The sequence below is a fragment of the Leucoraja erinacea genome, chromosome 8 (assembly GCF_028641065.1).
Source record: "Leucoraja erinacea ecotype New England chromosome 8, Leri_hhj_1, whole genome shotgun sequence".
Taxonomy (NCBI): Eukaryota; Metazoa; Chordata; class Chondrichthyes; order Rajiformes; family Rajidae; genus Leucoraja; species Leucoraja erinaceus.
Genome location: NC_073384.1, coordinates 71,415,211 through 71,438,697, shown reverse-complemented (window position 1 = coordinate 71,438,697; position 23,487 = coordinate 71,415,211). Strand labels below are relative to the sequence as shown.

At 42.5% G+C, this 23,487-nt stretch overlaps 1 non-coding gene across 1 annotated transcript; it reads left to right on the top strand.

Annotated features, from left to right (window-relative positions):
• The first annotated feature begins 4,295 nt into the window (after nt 1-4,295).
• On the top strand, nt 4,296-4,378 carry trnal-uaa (transfer RNA leucine (anticodon UAA)). The gene has a single exon. It is a non-coding gene; the product is annotated as a tRNA-Leu (tRNA).
• Nucleotides 4,379-23,487: the final 19,109 nt, after the last annotated feature.

The window sequence follows — 23,487 nt, the reverse complement described above, 5'->3', positions numbered from 1 at the left end:
GGCAAGAACAGGTAGGCAGGTTATTATCTGAATGGTGTCAAATTAGGAGAAAGGGAGGTGCAACGGGACCCGGGTGTGCTTGTACGTCAGTCACTGAAAGTAAGCATGCAGGTATTGCAAGATGATTTGAGTTTAGGAGCAAGGAGGTCCGACTGCCGTTGTACACGGCCCTGGTGAGACCGCACCTGGAGAATTGTGTGTAGTTTTGATCTCCTAATTTGAGGAAAGACATTATTGCTCAATGCAGTGTAGCGTAGGTTCACCAGGTTAATTCCTGGGATGGCGGGATTGACATATGATGAGAGAATGGAGCGACTGGGCTTGTATTCACTGAAATTTAGGATGAGAGGGAATCTTATAAAAACATATAAATTTCTCAGAGATTGGACAGGGTAGATGCAGGAAAACTGTTCCCGATGATGGGGGAGTCCAGAACCAGAGGTCAGAGTTAAGAATAAGGGGTAGGCCATTTAGGACTGAGATAAGGGAAACTAGAGAGTTGTGAATTTCACTTCGGAAACTGGTCTCCACCTACAGCTCTGTCCCTACAGAAACTGACTATGAAAACAGTCATGCTGATGGCCTTGGTCACGGCACAACGGGTCCAGTCGCTACAGAAACTAAGGCTGGACAACATGACTATTTCTTCTGGAAATTTATCTTTTCACATCAATTAATTAGTCAAACAGAACAGACAGGGGTCAGCAGGCCTAAAAATAGAATTCAGGACCTATCCAACAGATGATCGTCTCTGTATTGTAACACACTTACTATTATATATGGAGTATACTAAGATCATCAGAGGCAAAGAAATGGCACTTTTAATCAGCTACAAACAGCCACACAAAAAAGTGACAGTCCAGACCATCTCGAGATGGCTAAAACAGGTCCTAATAAAGGCTGAAGTAGACACTAACATTTTTAAATCTCACTCCACCAGGGCTGCAGCTACATCGGCAGCTATGAAGTTGGATGTTCCTATGGACCAAATCCTCAAGACAGCAGGATGGTCAACGGAGAAAAATTTCCAACGATTTTATAACATACCAGTAATTGAACCTGTAACATTTGCAGAAACAATTTTAAGTTCTGTAATATAATTTTACCCCATAAATAGGGGCTATAATTTGGTGTTAATAAATTTATCGTTGTTTTCAATATCGTATTGATGTCTAAAGATGTTAACACTATTCTCCCCATAATCAAGGCAGATGAGATGCATGGACTCATTTCTACGGCATGAAATCACAGAGCTTTAAAATCTTCACATAGTCACTCACGTGACTCCGAAGTAAAATAGTAAGATTAAACGAGAACTTACCAGTTTGAAGTTTGATCGTTATTTTATGAGGAGTAACGTTCAGGGAATACGTGCCCTCCGCTCCCACCCTTGATCATATACTCAACTGGTATCTCTTCTCTAATCTTACTATGTTTAGCCATTACAGTTATCTGTGATTTCACACCGCTGCTTTGAAGAATGACACGCATGCATCCTAGCGGGGTTCTTCACGTATTCCCTCAACGTTACTCCTCATAAAATAACGATCAAACTTCAAACAGGTAATTTCTCGTTTAATCTTACTATTCTCTGCCACAGAACACCAATTCACTTGATGTTTTCAAGAGAGAGTTAGATTCAGCTCTTAGGGCTAAGGGAATCAAGGGATATGGGGAAAAAACTGGAATGGGATACCGATTTTGGATGATCAGCCATGATCATATTGAATGGTGGTGCTGGTACGAAGAGCTGAATGGCCTACTCCTGCACCTACTTTCTATGTTTCTATGTTTCTATCAAAGCCGTGCATAACACACATCCACAAAAATCATGCACTTGACTGAAGTGGTGTACAACTCTGGCGGCATGGTGGCGCAGCAGTAGAGCTACAGCCTTACAGCGCCAGAGACCCAGGATCGATCTCAACAACAGGTGCTGTCTGTATGGAGTTTGCATATTCCCCCCGTTACCTGCGTGGGTTTTCTTCGAGATCTTCGGTTTCCTCCCACATTCCAAAGACGTACAGCTTTGCAGGTTAATTTGCTTGGTATAAGTGTAACTTGTCCCTCGGTGTGTGTAGGGTAGTGTTAATGCACAGGGATCGCTGGTCGGTGCGGGCTCGGTGGGCCGAAGGGCTTGTTTCGGCGCTGAATCTCTAAAGGAAACAAAAAAATTATATATTTCCTTGAAATCTCATGGATTTCAACAAGTGATCCGGTTTCATTCTATTTTGCAAAGAAATGCTGGTTTGTTGGATCATTTGTTACAGTACCCCTTGTTGCGTTGGGCGGTAGGAAAATCAGGTTGTAGTGATGGCTATGTGAGAAAGCATGGGTTATAGCAAAATGGGTTGAAATCAAATGGATGGAATAGGTCTGCCATCTGGCATAGACTCAATGGGTCAAATGCCCACCTCTCGTAAACGATAAAACAAATTAGACCCAGCACGGCTTCCTTTTATATTAGAGATATAGAGCGAAACAGGCCTCTTCGGCCCATGGAGTCTGCACCGCCCAGCGATCCACGCACATTAACACTACCTTACACACACAGTATAATTTACATTTACACCAAGCCAATTAACCTACAAACCTATATGTCTTTGGAGTGTGGGAGGAAACCAAAGATCTTGGGAAAAACCCACGCAGGTCACGGGGAGAATGTAAAACTCTGTACAGACAGCACCCATAGTTGGGATCGAACCCCCATATCTGGCGCTGAAAGTGCTGTAAGCAACAACTCTACCACTGCGCCACTGTGCCGCCCTTTATTTAGCTGTGAACCATGTAGTTACATCTGATATTCATTCATCCCTTTGCCTCTAGGAGATTATTTCCCCCACTCAACTTATTGGATTTTATACACCTCTATAAAATCACCCCACAGCCTCCTGCGTCCCAACAAATGATGTGTAAACCTGCCCAACCTCTCCCTGTAGCTCAGGCCCTCGGGTCCTGGCAACATCCTAATAAATCTGCTCTGCTGTCTTGCCAGCTTATTGCCATCCATTTGTATAGTAAGGTGACCAAAACTAAGCAGAATAGTCCAGATGTGGCCTTACCAACATCTTGCACCTCTATACTCAAACGTCACTAATTCCTTCTCTCTAGAGATGCTACCTGTCAGGCTGAGTTACTCCAGCATGTTGTGTCTATCTATACTCAATACCCTAAAGTGCCTGTCCCACTTGGCCGTCATTTGTGCCTCATTTACGCGTCATATGTAAAATAGGGGTGAGCGTGGGTGACGCACGCATTGCGCATGGTGAGGCGTGGAATCGCATGCGGTGGTGCGCGGTATCGGGCAGGGCACCAGAATTTCGTAGTGTAACAAAATCATCGCGTGCCACCTGCATGATGTATCTCATACGCACGTTGATGCATTGGCTACGCATGCTGACGCATTGGCGTCGCACGCTGGTGTCCCGATGTCTCACGTGTACCGCGTGGTGACGCATGGTTACATCACCTTGCGTCGACGTCTGTAAACATGCGTCGCCACACGCCGCAGGGTATTCTAATGACTTCACGCGCACCAGGCGGCTGTGCTGACGTGTGATTTGCGCTGGACGTCGCGCATCACGACGCCTCGACCTATTTTACATATGATGCATAAATGAGGCACAAGGCGGCCAAGTGGGACAGGCCCTTTACTGATTAATTTACCACCCTATCTACTTGTGACACCACTTTCAAAGAACCATGTACCTGTACTTCTAGAGCCCTCTGCTCTCCGTCACTCCAACAGAGTTGACTTCCCAAATTGCAATACATAGCACTTATCTATATTAAACTCCATTCATCATCCCACTGATCAATTAATCAAGATCCTGCTGCAATCCTGATAACTATCTTCACTGTTTATGATATCACCTAATTTATTGATATCTGCAAGCTTACTAATCATGCCTTATACATTCTCATCAAAATCATTGCGATTAGCCTGAATCATTTTTGTTGCTCATTTAATATTCAGAAATTTGATGTCAAGATTTAATTTGTAGACATTATTGATAGTTTTCCTTCCACACATGTGAAAGCGTAATTGTTCTACTTGTTTAGTACATCCATCATTCTTGCTGCCAAGTTCACATTCAGTTTATGCACACATTTTTTGGTGTTTTTTTTCAGTTTCACATTGTGGTGAACTATCAGCTTGAAAACACAAAACATAACGTTTTAAGAATTCTGAGGCAAAATTGAAGAGTAAAACCTTGCCAAAGGTTGATTAGTCCCGCAGCTTCACACTTATCTTGGTATATTTGTAAACAATTTCCCTGCACCTTTCATCTCCAACCAGGATGGCCGAGTGGTTAAGGCGTTGGACTTAAGATCCAATGGACATCTGTCTGCGTGGGTTCGAACCCCACTCCTGGTATTAGATTTTGTTGTGGCACAATCGTGTGGCGGTAGATCTTCTGCCTTACAGCGCCAGAGACCCGGGTTCAATCCTGACTATGGGTGCTGTCTGTACAGAGTTTGTACGATCTGTGAGGGTTTTCTCCGAGATCTTCGGTTTCCTCTCACACCCCAAAGACGTACGTTTGTCGGTTAATTGGCTTGGTGTAAATGTAAAATTGTCCCTAGTGTGTGTAGGGTAGTGTTAGTGTGCGGGGATTCTTGGTTGGCATGGGCCGAAAGGCTTGTTTCTGCTCAGTATTTCTAAATAAACAAAAGTTTCTTGTTTGTATCCCTTCTTGCAGGTCTTATTATATTTTTTCCTGAATTTTTGTGGTTTCCCACATTTTGTAAAACTAGCTTGACAGCCATTTATCTTCACATTTATTTGCATTCCCTTAGCCTTCATGTTTAACAAGTAGAACCTTTGTTCTTATGTGACATATCATGAAGTAAATGCTACTGTCTGTTTTTCTGCAGCTTTATCTTACATGCTTATTTTGGACACTGTCGTGGTATAATCTATCATCCTCTTGAAACCAGGTATTCCACTTCCAAAGCAGTCTGCAAGCAAGCATCAAGGAGATGTGGAGTCAATAAAAAACTTTACAGCCCTGACGGACGTCCACACACATAGGAAATGCAACCAATTGCAATTCCAAATGTAACAGCCAATTTGCAGACAAGCACTCACAAATGGCCTATGATCAAATAATGTGATTATGAAAGATAGATGTTGGCACGTATATAGCAGGGATGACTCGCCTACACTTCATCACTTGTGTGCCAGCAATTCTGCTCGACTGGCTTTCACATCTAAATCAAAAGCCAACACTTCCAATAGTAGACCACTGCCTCCGTGTGGTGCTGGAATTTTAACCAAGATTTCATTCTTCAAAAGGCTAGAGAGGAGCAGGAATCCACAATCTTTTAGTGCAGTTTAGTTTAGAGATGCAGCGCGGAAACAGGCCCTTCAGTACACCGAGTCCGCAACAAATGATCCCCGCACATTGACACTATCCTACACACACTAGGGACAATTTACATTTAGACCAAGCCAATTAACCTACAAACCAGTACGTCTTTGGAGTGTGGGAGGGAACCGAAGATCTCTGAGAAAACCCACACGGTCACGGGGAGAACGTACAAACTCCGTACAAACTGCACCCATGGCCGGGATTGATCCCTGGTCTGGCGGTGTGAGGCAGCAACTCTACCGCTGCACCACAGTGCTGCCCTAATCTTCATACATGGAGGCAAGAGTGCTCTCCTAGACCCAATGGTTGATGAAGAGGAATCCAGGAGCAACGCCACATAGAAGAATCTTCCGTTGTATAATTAATACCGGACTCAAGTTATACACCAACTATTTCAACTATGAAGGGGTTTTTGGTTTAATCCTCATCTTTTAGGGCTCTGGCTTATTTGCAGGAATGAAGAAGCATAATAAAATGCAAGCTTTGCTTAACATGGAATGCCAGGTCATTAAACAATATACACAAAACCTTCTGCACATTTCAGCATGGTTGCAGCATTTTGGATAGCATCACATCTACTGACTGTGACAAGAGAGATTAACTAGGATGGTTTAAGATTATGTGTATTATTGTCTCATAAACCGAAATAGCATGGAAAACAAAGCTTTTCACTGTATCAAATAAGATAATAGAGTCATAGAGTTACAGTCATAGAGTGATACAGTGTGGAAACAGGCTCTTCTGCCCAACTTGCCCACACCATCAACATGTCCCAGCTACACCACTAGTCCCACCTGGCCGTGTTTGGTCCATATCCCACCAAACGTGTCCTATACATGTACCTGTCTAACTGTTTCTTAAATGTTGGGATAGTCCCAGCCTCAACTACTTCCTCTGACAACTTGTTCCATACACCCCCCACCCTTTGTGTGAAAAAGTTACCCCTCAGGTTCCTAGTATAACCATATAACAATTACAGCACAGAAACAGGCCATCTCGGCCCTACAAGTCCGTGCCGAACAACCTTTTCTCCGATCTATTCCTCTCATGATTTTATACACTTCGATAAGATCACCCTTCATCCTCCTACGTTCCAAGGAATAGAGACCAAGTATTTACGAATGATACTATCTGCGGGGTCTGCGGTGCTTCTCGCTGCAGCGTGGCGGGGACTTTAAATCTTTGACCGCTGGCCTGCGGCCTACACCATCTTGAAGCCGCGGTCTCCGGTAGGGAAGCACAGATTCAGGACTTACCTGGACTTACCTTGTCTGCACATCTGGCCGCCCGCAGCGGCGACTGCGGAGGGTTGTGGTCCCAACCACGGGGGGAAATGGAGAAGGTCTGACTAAACTTTGTGCCTTCCACCACAGTGTTGAATGCTGTGGTGGATGTTAGTGTTCATTTTTTATTGTGTATTGTGTGTTTTTTTTTCTATTGTAATTGTACCGCAGCTGGCAAATTCATTTCACTGCGCTTTATTGTGCAGGTGATGAATAAATCTGACCTGACTGTATCTGACCTGACCTGACTGAAATACAATCACGCCAAACTCAAGCACAATCGGTAGCCAGAAGGAAAAGATATGGAGGGAAGAATATAGTTCTCAGCATTGCAGTACAACAGTTCCAGAATAGTTAAACCAAGAGACTACAAAAGCATGGACGAATGTTTTCCAGCACGGAGCTGGAGGAAATTTCTACTCATCCATTCTGGATGTCAGACAAATAGTCTGACTCGTTGCACAGAGGAAACTTGATCAGTGACAAATCTGTACATAGTCACTGAACTCTACCTAAACTGGCAAAGAGTCAAGCAGACCGTTTGGTGGGTGTGATCTTTACATTGCTCCCATTTTCAAAATGAAACCCATGGAACACATGGAAAAAACTCAACTGCACTCGTTTTGAAAAACAATCTGCTGGGAATTTGATATTGAATCCATCACCTTGGAATGATTTTCTGTGAGGGTGGGAATTTATTATCCAAGTAAAGAGGCTGCCATGTCAGTAGAATGTCCTTTTTAAGTGCCTTTCTCTTTGGTATGTGTTTTATTTGTGGTGATTCAAAAGACATCTGCCAAATGTCTGGTTTCTTCCAAATATGCACAGGCATCCGCTCTGTGAAGCACGGACACTGTATGAGGCGTCTATTGACAAGAACATTTGATAAAGGAGAAGGGGCTAGATATAGAAACATTGAAACATAGAAAATAGGTGCAGGAGTAGGCCATTCGGCCCTTCGAGCCAGCATTGCTATTTAATATGATCACAGCTGATCATCCAAAATCAATACCTTGTTTCTGCTTTCTCCCCATATCTCTTGATTCCGTTAGCCCTAAGAGCTTTATCCAACTCACTCTTGGAAACATCCAGTGAATTAACCTCCACTGCATTCTGTGGCAGTGAATTCCACAGATTCACAACTCTCTGGGTGAAAAAGTTTTTCCTCATCTCGGTTCGAAATGGCCGACCCCTTATTCGTAAACTGTGACCCCTGGTTCTGGACTCCCCTAACATTGGGAACATTTTTTTCTGCATCTAGTCTGTCCAATTCCTTAAGAATTGTATATGTTTCTATAAGATTCCTTCCCATTCTTCTAAATTCCAGTGAATACAAGCGCAGTTGACCCATTCTTTCATTATATGTCAGTTCTGCCATCCCGGGAATTAACCTGGTGAATCTATGCTGCACTCCCTCAAAAGTTGACTTGAAAGCATCAACTGTTTTTAGCTGTGATCCCTGGTTCTGGACTCCCCCAACATCGGGAACATTTTTCCTGCATCTAGCCTGTCCAGTCCCTTAAGAATTTTACATGCTTTGATAAGATGCCCTCTCATCCTAAATTCCAGTGAATATAAGCCCAGTCAATCCATTCTTTATGAGCAATTAAAGACATTTAATCTATGTGAGTAATCTATGTGAAGTATCATAAAACATGGCCACATCAAATCCTAAGTGACAGTATTTGTTTTCTTTGCATTTGCTCATTCACAAAGAGTTAACTGACAAAAGAGTAAACAGATACAAATGTTTAAGGAATAAACATGAAGGAATACATTTGTAATGCAATATAGCACAAATGTAAATCCTAATATAATTTCAACCTGCATCTAACTACAGTGAAATGTATATTGGAGGAGACATTAAATTGTATGTCATAGTCATACGGAACAGAAACAGGCCCTTTAGCCCAACTTACCCATGTTGCCCAAGATGCTCCACCTACACTGGTCCCACTTACCCATGTTTGGGACTTGGGCCTGTCCCACTTGGGCAACCTAATTGGCGAGTTTAGAAGAGTTTGAAAAAATGACATGTTGAAGTTCTACATGTCGACTATGTAGAAGACCTCCTTCAACCTCATTCGACTATGTTGAAGACCAGCTTCGGCTAACTGCGACTAGCTACGACTAACTTCAGGAAAATTGGACACAGAATAGTGGAGAGTGAAGACAACCTCCTTCGATCTCCTTCGATCTTCCTTCGACTATGATGAACACCATCTATGACTACCTTCAACAACCTTCGATTACCCTCGATTACCTTCGACTAACATGCCAACCTACTACGACCTACTACAACTAAACCTACGAGTAAAAAAAGTATCGATTTTTTCCATGGCGACCTTTTTTTACTTGCGGGCATTTTTTAACATATTGAAAAAAAACGCCCCGCGACCTAGCTGAGGCCTCGAGAACGCGGAGACCACTCTCGAGCATGAAGGAGAGTTATGGAGACCTCCTATGACATCGTGTCGACCATTCTGCGCGTATGAGTCGAGGGGAAACTCGCCAGAACTCGCGGATTAGGTTGCCAAAGTGGGACAGGCCCTTTCCTACCCATGTACCAGTCAAAATATCTTTCGAATTTTTTATAATACCTGCCTCAATTACCTCCTCTGGCAGCTCGTACATGAGACCCAACACCATCGGTGTGAAAAAGTAGCCACTCAGGATCCTTATTGTACCAACCTCTCCTTCAATGTCAGCAAGATAAAGATTGTGAGTGACGTCAGGAAGAGAAGCAGCACATATGTATGGTGTCGAAGTAGAGATGGTTGAAAGCTTCAAGTTCATTGGAATAAATATCACCAGCAAGTTGTCCTGGACTTTTACCTGGATGCATCACTGACTTGTGATGCATTTTACCTGGATGCATCATAGACATAGAAACTAAGTGCAGGAGGAGCTCATTTGGCCCTTCAAGCCAGCACCGCCATTCATTGTGATCATGGCTGATCGTCCCCTATCAATAACCCATGCCTGCCTTCTCCCCATATCCCTTGACTCCACTAACCCCTAGAGCTCTATCTAACTCTCTCTTAAATCCATCCAGTGACTTGGCCTCCACTGCCCTCTGTGGCAGGGAATTCCATAAATTCACAACTCTCTGGGTGAAAAAGTTTTTTCTCACCTCAGTCTTAAATGACCTCCCATTTATTCTAAGACTGTGGCCCCTGGTTCTGGACTCGCACACCATTGGGAACATTTTTCCTGCATCTAGCTTGTCCAGTCCTTTTATAATATTATATGTTTCTATAAGATCCCCCTCACCCTTCTAAACTCCAGTGAATACAAGCCTAGTCTTTTCAATCTTTCTTCGTATGACTGTCCCGCCATCCCAGGGATCAATCTCGTGAACCTACGCTGCACTGCCTCAATCACAAGGATGTCCTTCCTCAAATTAGGAGACCAAAACTGTGCACAATACTCGAGATGTGGTCTCACCAGAGCCCTATACAACTGCAGAAGAACCTCTCCTATACTGAAATCCTCTCAGTATCCCGTACCTGCCTTCTCTCCATATCCCCTGATCCCCTTAGCCACAAGGGCCACATCTAACTCCCTCTTAAATATAGCCAATGAACTGGCCTGAACTACCCTCTGTGGCAGAGAGTTCCAGAGATTCACCACTCTCTGAGTGAAAAAAGTTCTTCTCATCTCGGTTTTAAAGGATTCCCCCTTATCCTTAAGCTGTGACCCCTTGTCCTGGACTTTCCTAACATTGGGAACAATCTTCCTGCATCTAGCCTGTCCAACCCCTTAAGAATTTTGTAAGTGAAGGCCAACATTCCATTAGCTTTCTTCACTGCCTGCTGTACCTGCACGCCAACTTTCAGTGGCCGGTGTACAAGGACACCCAGGTCTCGCTGCATTATCACTGACTTCACTGACTTCTGTGGGAACAGCTCACCCAAGACGACAAGAAAATGCAGAGAGTTGTGAACGTAGCCCAGGCCATCATGTGAACCAACCTCCCCTCCATTGACATGACACAAAAATGCTGGAGTAACTCAACGGGACAAGCAGCACCTCTGGAGGGAAGGAGTAGGTAACGTATCGGGCTGAGAGACTTCTTCAGACGGGTTGGGATAACTGTACACTACAAGGGCCAGAAAGCAAGCGGGCAAAATCATCTCTGACCCCTCTCACCCTGGCCACAAACTCGTTGAATCACTTCGCTCTGGATGGCGACTACAGACTGTCAAAGCTGCCACAGCCAGACATAAAAACAGTTTTCATCCAAGAGTAGTTGCTCTACTCAACAGCCAAAAATCTGTAGCCTCCCTTTGATCTGGTATTTTGTTGGTTCACATGCTTGATCAATGGTATTTTATAATTAATGTTTTATTATTATTAACGTTTAGTGTTTTCTGAGTCATTCGTAACTGTCACTGTATGTCATGTTGTTACTTGTGGGCGGAGCACCAAGGCAAATTCCTTGTATGTGAATACTTGGCCAAAAAACTTAATTACTTACTTAAGGGAAATGAGAGATATAGATGGTGATGTGGAGAGATAAAGAACAGTGAATAAAGAAAGATATGCAAAAAAGTAACGATGATAAAGGCGGGTCTGGGTTAAAACGTGGTCGTTGAGTCTGAGAACAGGAGGAATCACAGTGGGGGAGCAGTGAGAGAGGGTGTTGCAGGACTCTCGACAGAGAGAGGAGGAGAACTCCTTCAAATTAGATATATTTGTGGAGATTTCGCAGTGGAGTAGATGAAATGTATAAGAATATCTTCGGTTTAAACCAGCATCTGCAGTTCCTTCTTACACATTTCAAATTCTTTGCCACAGAAAGCTGCGGAGGGCATCAGTGGATATTTCTAAGGCAGAGATAGATAGATTCTTGATTAGTACAGGTGTCAGAGGTTACGGCGAGAAGGCAGGAGAATGGGGCTAGGAGGGAGAGATAGATCAGCCATGATTGAATGGCGGAGTAGACTTGATGGGCCGAGTGGCCTAATTTTATTCCTATCACTTATGACCTTATGACCTTATGATTGTAATCATGTATAGTGTTTGACTGGATAGCACGCAAACAAAAGCTTTTCACTGTACCTCGGTACACGTGACATTAAACTGAACTAACTAAACTATTAAATATTTTCCCCCTCACATTTAAACCTATACCCTCTGGCTCTGGATTTGCCTACTTTGTGTAAAATACTGTGCATTCACCCTATGTATTCACCTCGCGATCTTATACACCTCTATAAGATCACCCCTCCAAGGAATAGTTCTAGCCTGCTCAACCTCTCCCTATAGCTCACACCCTCTAGTCCTGGCAACATCCTCGTAAATCATCTCTGCACCCTTTCCAGCTTAACAGCATCTTTCCTCTAACAGGGTGACCAAAACTGAACGCAATATTCCAAATGTGGCCTCATCAATGTCTTGTACAAATGGGGATGGGGCCAGAGATGATGAGATTGGAATAATTCTGGAGTATGATGGCCTGGTGTTCATCTGTGGGGTCATGGTCAAGGGGTAGATGTGAGGAGGAGGCCAAGAACTGGCGCCTGGCCTCAGCACAGTAGAGATTAGCCTGTCAGACTCCAACGGCATTCCCTTGTTGGCAGATTTAATAGCAATGTTGGGACTGCTGCTGAGGTTAATTAGCTTGGCATGTTAAAAACAAAATGTAAATTGTCCCTAGTGTGTGTAGGGGAATATTAATGTAGGGGAATGCTGGTCAGCACAGATCCAGTTCCCACGCTGTATCTCTAAACTAAACTAAACTAAACTAAACTAAACTAAACCATATAACCATATAACCATATAACATTTACAGCACAGAAACAGGCCATCTCGACCCTTCTAGTCCGTGCCGAACACGTATTCTCCCCTAGTCCCATACACCTGCGTTCAGACCATAATCCTCCATACCTTTCCCATCCATATAACTATCCAATTTATTTTTAAATGATAAAAACGATCTGCCTCCACCACCTTCACTGGAAGCTCATTCCACACAGCCACCACTCTCTGAGTAAAGAAGTTCCCCCTCATGTTACCCCTAAACTTCTGTCCCTTAATTCTCAAGTCATGTCCCCTTGTTTGAATCTTCCCTACTCTCAGTGGGAAAAGCTTATCCACGTCAACTTTGTCTATCCCTCTCATCATTTTAAAGACCTCTATCAAGTCCCCCCTTAACCTTCTGCGCTCCAAAGAATAAAGCCCTAACTTGTTCAACCTTTCTCTGTAACTTAGTTGCTGAAACCCAGGCAACATTCTAGTAAATCTCCTCTGTACTCTCTCTATTTTGTTGACATCCTTCCTATAATTAGGCGACCAAAATTGTACACCATACTCCAAAATTGGCCTCACCAATGCCTTGTACAATTTTAACATTACATCCCAACTTCTATACTCAATGCTCTGATTTATAAAGGCCAGCACACCAAAAGCTTTCTTTACCACCCTATCTACATGAGATTCCACTTTCAGGGAACTGTGCACAGTTATTCCCAGATCCCTCTGTTCACCTGCATTCTTCAAATCGCTACCATTTACCATGTATGTAAACTAAACTAAACTAAACTAAACTAAACTAAACTAAACTAAACTAAATCTAAACTAAATCCGAAACATCACTTATCCATGATCTCCACAGATGCTGCCTGACCTGCTGAGTTACTCCAGCACTCTGTGAAACGTCACCTATCCATATTCTCCACGGATGCCGCCTGAACCGCAAAGTTACTCCAGCACTCTGTGAAACGTCACCTATCGATGTTCTCCACAGATGCTGCCTGACCTGCTGAGTTACTCCAGCACTCTGTGAAACGTCATCTATCCATGTTCTCCAGAGATGCTGCCTGACCTGCTGAGTTACTCCAGCACTCTGTGAAACACATCACCTATCCATGTTCAGCACAGATGCTACCTGACCCGCTGAGTTACTCCAGCACTCTGTGAAATGTCACCTATCCATGTTCTCCAGAGATGCTGCCTGACCCGCTGAGTTACTCCAATGCTTTGTAACTTATTTTGTTCACCAGCATCTGGATTTCCTTCTTTCTACACAATTTTATACATCTCTACAGTCATTCCTCAGTCTCCTGCGCTCTGGGGAACAATCTTCCCAATCCAGCAAGTATCTCCTTATATTCAAGCCCTTGAATCCTGAAAGCATCCTGATGAATCTTTTCTGTACCCTTTCCAACTATACATTTACAATGTAAAGACACATGATGAGGGAATAACGTTTAGTGCAAGGTAAAGCCAGTAAAGTTCGATCAAAGATAGTCTGAGGATCACCAATGAGGTAGCTAGTAGTTTAGGACTGCTCTCTGGTTGTGGTAGGATGATTCAGTTGCTTGTTAATAGCTGGGAAGAAACGGTCCTGAAATCTTTTGCCTGACGGGAGAGAGGCGAAGAGGGAGTGGCCAGGGTGCGACTGGTCCTTGATTATGCTGCTGGCCTTGCCGAGGCAGCGTGAGGTGTCAATGGAGTCAATGGAAGGGAGGTTGGTTTGTGTGACGGTCTGTGCTGTGTCCACATTCCATGCATTCATAAGTAATAGAAGCTGGAGTCAGCCATTTGGCCCTTTGAGCATGGTTCCCATTCATCAAGTTTAAGGTCGATCTTCTATCTTGACGTGATTTTCCACACAATTCCCTGGATTCCTTTCACATTAGAAATCAATCAATCTTGGTTTGGAATTGATTTAAGGACTGTGGTTTGGAGGCCCTCTGAATTCCAAAGATTCACCATCCACTGTGTGAGGAGATTTCTCCACACTTCCATCATAAATACCTACATTTAGTATTCCGAGTCTGGCACCTTGATCTAGACACAAAATGATGAAGGAACTCAGCGGACCGCATATGGAGTATTGTGAGCAGTTACTCCAGCTTTTTGTGTCAATCTTCGGTTTAAACTAGCATCTGCAGTTCCTTCCCACACACTCCTTGATCCAGACTGTAGGGGGGGAAGCACCTGAACTATTCATTGCGTGACGACAAGCGTGCAAACATATCTAAGTTTCATTGTCACCGTAATTTACTGGAAGCACAAATCCTCAAACACAATAAAATCTCAACAGGGGAGTTGAAAGATTCATCTGTAAAGTATTGGCTTCAAAGGGAAAGCAGTTTCTGATTTATGAAACACTGGCACATGTTGAGGAGAGACAGTGAGCTGCAAAGCCAACATGCAAGTCAAATCAGTAGTAAGGAAGGCAAATTCAAGAGGGCTAGAGTACAAAAACAGGGATGTAATGCTGAGGCTCGATACGGAGCTGGTCAGACCGCATATAGAGTATTGTGAGCAGTTTAGGGCACCATATCTGAGGAAGGATATGCTGGCTCTGGAGAGGGTCCAGAGGAGGTTTGTGAGAATGATCCCAGGGATGATTGGGTGAACATATGATGAGCGTTTAATGATGGAATTAAACTAGATAGATGGGGGAAGGGTGGGGGGATCTAGTGCAGGGGTGAAAATGGTAACAAGCTGGGAGTCAGTTTTGTTGGTGAAGGAAGAAAGTTCAGCGGACAGAATAGGCAGGGCGTGATCAAGGACAGCTGGTTTGAATTGGACATTCAAATGCGAGAGGCCTGACGGATAAGGCAGATGAACAGTGCATGGATAGGTGCATGTGACTGGGATGTTGTAGCCATTACGGAAAGCTGGCTAGGAGTGGGACAGGACTGGCAGCTTAATGTTTCAGGGTACGGGAGCTACAGGAGAGATAGAGATGGGGGTAAGAGAGGAAGGGGTGTTGCTTTATTGATTGAGCATGTCATGGCAGTCAATTGGAATTAGAAGAGCAAATATTCCAGGAGATTGCAGGCAACTGCAAGACTAATAAGTCAAGTCGTCAAGTCAAGTCAAGCCAAGTTTATTTGTCACATACACATACGAGATGTGCAGTGAAATGAAAGTGGCAATGCTCGCGGATTTTTTGTGCAAAAGACAAACAACAAAACAACCAAACAAATTATAAACACAATCATAACACACATATTCTTTTACATAATAAATAATAGAAGGAAAAAACGTTCTGTATAAGGTCGTCATGGTATGCTGTCATGGTGCCAAGGGCAGAGATGGAGTGGAATTTGTCAGATGTGTTCAGGAAATTATTCTCAGGCAATAAGTAGAGGGCAACACTTGCTCTACTGTTAGGAAATTGGGAAGGACAAGTGTATGAAGCGTTGGGGAGGGAGCCTTTTGGGACCAGCAACCATTGTTCTATTAGCTTTAATATAGTTAGGGATAAAAATAGGGCGGGCTCGTGAGTTAAAATTCTGAATTGGGGTAAGACCAACTCTGATGGTATTAGCCAGGAACTTTGCTCAAGTTGATTGGAGTAGGTTGTTTGCAGGCAAAGAAATATCCAGAAAGTGGGATGCTTTTAAACGTGTGATGACAAAAGTTCAGGGCATGCACGTTCCTGTTAGAGTGAAGGTCAAGGCAGGTGGGCATGTGCAAGCTTGGCTGACGAGAGAAATTGAGGCTCCGGCCAGGCACGACAGAGGTTTAGGCAGTTGGAATCAAGTGTAACGCTGGAGGAGTTTCAAAAACTAAAGAACAGACTTAAGGGGGCAATCACGGGGCAGGAGATAGCCCTGGCAGATAATATCAAAGGAAATCCAAAGAGATTTTATGTACATTAAGGGAAAGAGGGTGACTGTAGAGAGATAGTACAAATGCATACTCTGGAATTTAGAAGGATGAGAGAGGATCTTATTGAAGCATATAAGATTATTAAGGGTTTGAACACACTAGAGGCAGGAAACATGTTTCCGATGTTGGGGGAGTCCAGAACCAGGTGCCACAGTTTAAGAATAAGGGATACGCCATTTCCTCAATGGAGACAAGGAAAAACCTTTTCACACAGAGAGTTGTGAGTCTGTGGTATTCTCTGCCTCAAAGGGCAGTGGAAGCCAGTTCTCTGGATACTTTCAACAGAGAGTCAGATAGAGCTCTTGAAGATAGCGGAGTCAGGGGATTATGGGGAGAAGGCAGGAAGGGGGTACTGAATGTAGATGATCAGCCATGATCACATTGAATGGCGGTGCTGGCTTGAAGGGCCAAACGGCCTACTCCTGCACCTTTTGTCTATTGTCTAAAACGGAAACAGAAGTGGTCATCTCCGTGTGGAGCTGCAGGAGATGGGCAAGGTCCTCAATTAGTATTTATCCTCTGTTATTACCATGGGGTAACTGTTATTACCATGAGGATGGCTGAAAAAATCATTGGGACCTCTTCTTTCAATCAGGGACATTGCGTGCAAACGTTGCTTGTCCAAGGCCAACAGCATTATAAAAGTCCCCACACATCTCCATCATGGACTGTTCACTCTGCTGCCCTCGAGCAAAAGGTATCGCAGTACAAGGAGCAGAACGGCCAGGTTTTGCAATAGCTTCTTCCCCCGAGCCATCAGACTCGTGAATTCCATATAATGCGCCGCAACAATGATCAATTTTATCTATTTTATCTATTTATCTATTTTATCTTTTTATCCATTTTATCCTTTTGTTGTTTTATGTTGCACGGTGAGCCAGATGCAACGAAATTTCATTCAAACTTGCATTTATTGGTGTATTTTTGAATGACAATAAAGTCTTTGATTGATTGATTGATTGGGAAAGACATACAGACTGGGGACTTGGGACAGGCAATGGAAATATCTTGTCACTGACTGAGGAGGGGCCAAATGCGTTTAAGGAGGACAAATCTCCCGGACCTGATCAGATATATCTGAAGGCACTGTGGGAAGCTAGAGAAGGCACTGGCAGAGATATATGAATCATCATAAGATACGGGTGAGGTGCCAGAAAACTGGAGTACAGCTAATGTTGTACCTCTATTTAAGAAGGGCTGCAAAGCCTGGGAACCTTCGACTAGTGAGCCTAATATCTGTGGTAGGCAAGTTACTGGGGAATATTATGCGGGATAAGATACATATGGATTTATGGGCGAGGGCTGATTGGGAATGGTCAACACGGCTTTGCGTGTAGGAGATCACGTTTTACTAATCCGATTGAGTGTTTTGAAGATGTAATCAAAAACATTGAAGAAATGTTTAAGAATGAACTGCAGATGCTGGAAAATCAAATTTAGACAAAAATGCTGGAGGAACTCAGTGGGTGAGGCAGCATCTATGGAGCGAAGGAAATCCTTCGCTCCATAGATGCTGCCTCACCCGCTGAGTTTCTCCAGCATTTTTATCTACCATCAAAAACGTTGATGCGGGCAGAGCCATAAACGTTGTCTATCTGGATTTCAGCAAGGCATTTCATAACGTTAAGAATGGTAGGCTGCTCTGGAAGGTTGGATCGCATGGGATCCAGGGAGAGTATTATGAGGGATTGGATTGAAAGTTGGCTTTGTGGAAGCAGTGGGTGATGGTGGAAGGTTGTTTTTCGGACTGTAGTCCTGTAAGTAGTGGTGTGCATCAGGGATCGGTGCTGGGCCCATTGATGTTTGTGGTTTATGTCAATAATTTGGATAAGAATTGTGCAGATGACACTAAAGTGGGAGGTATCATAGATAGTGAAGAGTTATCAAAAGCTACAGCAGAATCTTGATCAGTAGGGCAAGCGGCCAAGGAATGGTTAAAGGAGTTCAATGCAGTTAAGTGAGAGTTGTTGCATTTAGAGAAGTCGAACCAGAGTTGTGGGCTGAGAGGAAGTGTGCAAAGTCTACAGCAGGATGTAGATCAGCTACGGAAATGGGTGGACAGTCAGATGGAGTTTAATCCGAGCAACTGTGAGGTGTTGCACTTTGGGAGACCACCAGGGGGTGCCGCACAATGGCAGCCTCGCCAACAGTCTGTCTGTCTTTTCATCTTTTTTTGTTATTTTTAGTGTGTTTTAAAGTTTGTGTCCTCTGGTTTGCTTTATGTGGGGGGTGGGGGAGGTGGTCGGGGGAAACGTTTTTTCGATCTCTTACCTTGCCGGAGATGTGATTGTTTTCCGGATTGTATCTCTGGTCACTCTGCGGCCTAACATCATGGAACTGGAGGCCTTGCTCGAGCCCCATCTCAGGGCTGTGGACTCACCATCAGAGCTGATCCCTTGCCTGTGGATTTCACCATTGAGCAGTTCGCAGTCCCGGGTAGAGACCGATGTCGGGAAGCTCCAAACGACGCAGAAGGTTTCGGCCCGTGGTCAGATCGCCGGGTGCGGGGGAGCTGAGATTCCCGCCCGATGCAGAAGCTTGATCGCCCCAACATGGAGGGCCCGACTGCCAGCTATGGGAGTAAAATCGCCCCGTCAACGGAGGGCTCCAGGCCCCCGACAGTGGGAGAACAATGAATGGATGAAATCAAACTTTTTTTCGCCTTCAATCACAGTGAGGAATGTGGAGGAGTCACTGTGGTGGATGTTCATGTTAAAATGTAGTTTGTGTTTTCTGTTGCTTTTTATTGGTATGACTGCAAATGAAATTCCTTGTATGTTGCAAAACATACTTGGCTAATAAAGTATGATTATGGTTATGATGATTATGATTATGTAAAGGGATAGTATACAATCATTGGCAAGACACTTAACACCATTGATGTATAGAGGGATCTTCGATTCCAAGCCCATTGCTCCCCGAGTGGCAACAAAAATAGATAGATTGTAATGAAGGTATCTGGTAAGCTTGCCACCATTGATATGAGTCAGGAAGTCATGTTGCAGGTTTGGCTGGGTTGTGTTTGCGGTATTGATGAAGTTATGGTCACCCCATTACAGGTAGAATGTAGAGATTTTGTAGAGGGTCCAGAAAGGTTGACTAGAAAGATGCCTAATTAGAGGATATATTCGTGAAAAGGTTGGACAGGCTTAGAATATTTTCCCTGGAATGCCAGAGGTTGAGGGGAAATTTGATAGATGTATATGAAAATCATGAGAGGTGTAGATATGGAAGACAGTCAGAACCTTTTTACTGGGCTGGAAATATCAAAGATGAGGGGACATAGCATTAAGAAGAGAGGGGCAAGGGAGATGGAGCATGGTGGATGGAACGTCCAGAGAGTGATAGATGCCCACCCAGCACGTGCATGTGGTGGCAGATATGAAAGTGTGTGATTAAGAGGCTTTCAGATAAGCACATGGATATGAATGGAATGATGGTCCAATTTTATACTGCCATCGTAGCGTCTGTTCTCACCTTCTCCATCATGGTTTGGTTTGGCTCAGCCACCAAGCACGACATCTGGAAGCTGCAGCGAATCGTCCGATCAGCTGAGAAGGTTATTGGCTGCAACCTTCCCTCCATTGACAAACTGTACACTGCAAGGGCCAGGAAGCGAGTGGGTAAGATCATCTCTGACCCCCCTCACCCTGGCCACAAACTCTTTGAATCACTTCCCTCTGGAAGGCGACTCCGGACTGTCAAAGCTGCCACAGCCAGACATAAAAACAGTTTTTATCCACGAGTAGTTGCTCTACTTAATAACCAAAAATCTGTAGCCTCCTTTTGCTCTGGTATTTTATTTAATTCAGATGTTTGATTGATAATGTTTTATAATTAATGTTTTATAATTAATGTTTTAATGTTTTATTCTTAATTGTTTACTGTATGTCGTGTTGTTACTTACGAGCGGAGCACCAAGGCAAATTCCTTGTATGTGCACATACTTGGACAATAAACTTATTAATTCATTCACTCATATGGATCATCTGCATGCAAAAAAGATTCACTTATCTTGGCATCAGACTTCCTTGGTCGAAGGGCCTGTTCCTCTGCGACACTATTCCATGTTCTACGTTCTATGTTCTGAAATGATTTGCATAGTCAAGGAGGAGGCCAATTTATTTCTGAATCTTATAAAAAAAGAAAGACTATTCCAGAAAACTATGGACACATCAGTCCTAGGAAAATAGACACAAAATGCTGGAGTAACTCAGCGGGACAGGCAACAGCTTTGGAGAGAAGGAATGGGTGACATTTTGGGTCGAGACTCTTCCTTCCTACTCAGTTGTAAGAAGGTTGTTTACAGGAATAATTAAGGATCAGCTGCAAACATAAGAAATATGTGTCATTAAAACTCAGACAGTACAATAGTCCAAAGTATCAAATTGAATGATCAGACATATTTTAATATTACCAGATAAAAGTAGATGCAAAAACTCGCGTGAAATTATTTCAACATAATTTACAAAAATACTATTTCTTATGGACAAATAATAGACAAGGGTGTTCATTATCACCGCTACTATTCGCTCTAGTAATTGAACCCTTAGCTGAAAAAAAAAAAAAAAAAAAAATTAGAACACATCCTGACATCTATGGGTATAATACAAAACATTCAAATAACAAAATATCCTTATACGCAGACGATGTATTACTATATATCACAAAACCCCAAATCAGTACACCAAACATATTAAACCTAATCGAGGATTTCAGATCTTTCTCAGGATACAGAATAAACTGGAACAAAAGTGAAATTATGTCAATAAAACCGAAAGACTCAACACATCTTTTGAAATTCCCCTTTAAAATAGCTACAGAAAAATTTAAATATTTAGGAATTGAAATCACTAGAAATTACCACGGTATGTTTAATGCTAATTATAGCCCCTTACTTAAGAAATTAAACAATCTAATTAAATTCTGGAAAACGCTGCCGATGTCTTTAATAGGTCGAAAAAATGCTATAAAAATGATTTTTTTACCACAAATCCTATATTTATTTCAATCAATTCCAATATATCTTCCAAAAATTTTTTTCAAAAAATTAGACTCAGACATCACAAACTTTATATGGGATTATAAATCCCACAGAATACAAAGAGCACACCTCAGTAAACCAAAAGAGATGGGTGGTCTAGCGCTCCCTAACTTTATGTACTATAATTGGGCGGTAAATATTAAAAATATGATTCACCTGCTGGACAACTCTGCCCAGCAGGTGGATTGGGTTATAATGGAGAGAGAGGACTGCGCTCCTGGTAATACAGGAGCGACTCTCCTCTCACCAACGAATTTGAATAACAAAAATTATAATAAAAATCCAATGATACATAGTACAATTAGAACTTGGAAACAAATAAAACAGAACTTAAAATTAAGAAATCTATCTCTGCTAATGCCAATAGCCAATAACCCTTCGTTTAAACCCTCAATTATAGATAAATCATTTACATAATGGGAAAGAACGGGAATCAAAACGCTCGGAGACCTGTATGAATTAGGGAAATTATTACCATTTCAACAATTACAACTGAAATATAACTTGAAAAATAATCAATATTTTAAATATCTTCAAATCCGTGATTATCTGAATAAATATACAAAAGACTATTATAATATGCCCCCAGACTTATTAGATGAAGCCATGAAGATAAAGGCTGAATCAGCAAATCTAATATCATACTTATAAAATATTATATTGAATATAGAAATACCTACAACAGATAATATTAGAAGAGATTGGGAACAAGAATTAGCTATAAAAATTTCAAAAGAGAGCTGGGATAAACACTTAATATATGTGCATAAATGCTCGATCAACGTACGACATACTCTAATCCAATATAAAACATTACACAGACTATATTATTCAAAAACTAAAATAAATAAACTCTTCCCCAATGTCTCACCCATTTGTGATAAATGTCAGGTACAAGAAGCTAACATAGCGCACTCTTTTGTTTTCTGTATAAAAATTCATAAATTTTGGAACGAAATATTTGAAATCTTTACAAAATTATTTAAAACAAAACTTCTACCCAGAGTAGAATGGATCATTTTTGGAATATCGGAAGGTAACCCAGAATTAAATATGTTTCAAGAGAACTTACTTAATTATGGGCTAATAATCGGAAAAAAGCTTATACTTAAATTTTGGAAAAATGCTCCAATACCAACAACAAAAATGTGGATTTCAAACATGTTCGAAACATTACACTTGGAAGAGATGAGACTCCTCCTAGCAGGTAAAGCAGATCACTTCCAAAAGACGTGGTCTGCATTTATGGAACTATTACAAGCTAAGGTGCAATAATAAGTTAAAATATAAAGGCTACCAGGACCTGGTAATGGGGGGTATAAAATACATTTTTAATAAAAACACGGTTGGTATATCCTTTTTTGCGGAGTTTTGTGTTACAATAGAGCGACTGATTTTCCTTTTTTCCTTGTTTTTCTTTTCTTTCTAGGGTCTTATTTCTTTTCTTTGCTTCCTTCTCTAATTCCTTCCCTAAGCGGTTCTCTTCTCCCAACACTTTCCTACACCTTCACGATTCTTGCTTACTTTTCTTACTTCTTTTATTTCTTTCTTTTTTAAAGCTCAAAAAATGAAATGGTACAACATAATGTAATAAGATATATGTGATGTATTAATGTGATTTACTGTACTGCTAATAAAAATAAAATTTAAAAAAAAGTAGATATGGAAGACAGTCAGAACCTTTTTACTGGGCTGGAAATATCAAAGATGAGGGGACATAGCATTAAGAAGAGAGGGGCAAGGGAGATGGAGCATGGTGGATGGAACGTCCACAGAGTGATAGATGCCCACCCAGCACGTGCATGTGGAGGCAGATATGAAAGTGTGTGATTAAGAGGTTTTCAGATAAGCACATGGATATGAATGGAATGATGGTCCAATTCTATACTGCCATCGTAGAGTCTGTTCTCACCTTCTCCATCATGGTTTGGTTTGGCTCAACCACCAAGCATGACATCTGGAAGCTGCAGCGAATCGTCTGATCAGCTGAGAAGGTTATTGGCTGCAACCTTCCCTCCATTGACGAACTGTACACTGCAAGGGCCAGGAAGCGAGCGGGCAAGATCATCTCTGGCCCCTCTCACTTTGGCCACAAACTCTTTGAATCACTTCCCTCTGGAAGGCGACTCCGGACTGTCAAAGTTGCCAC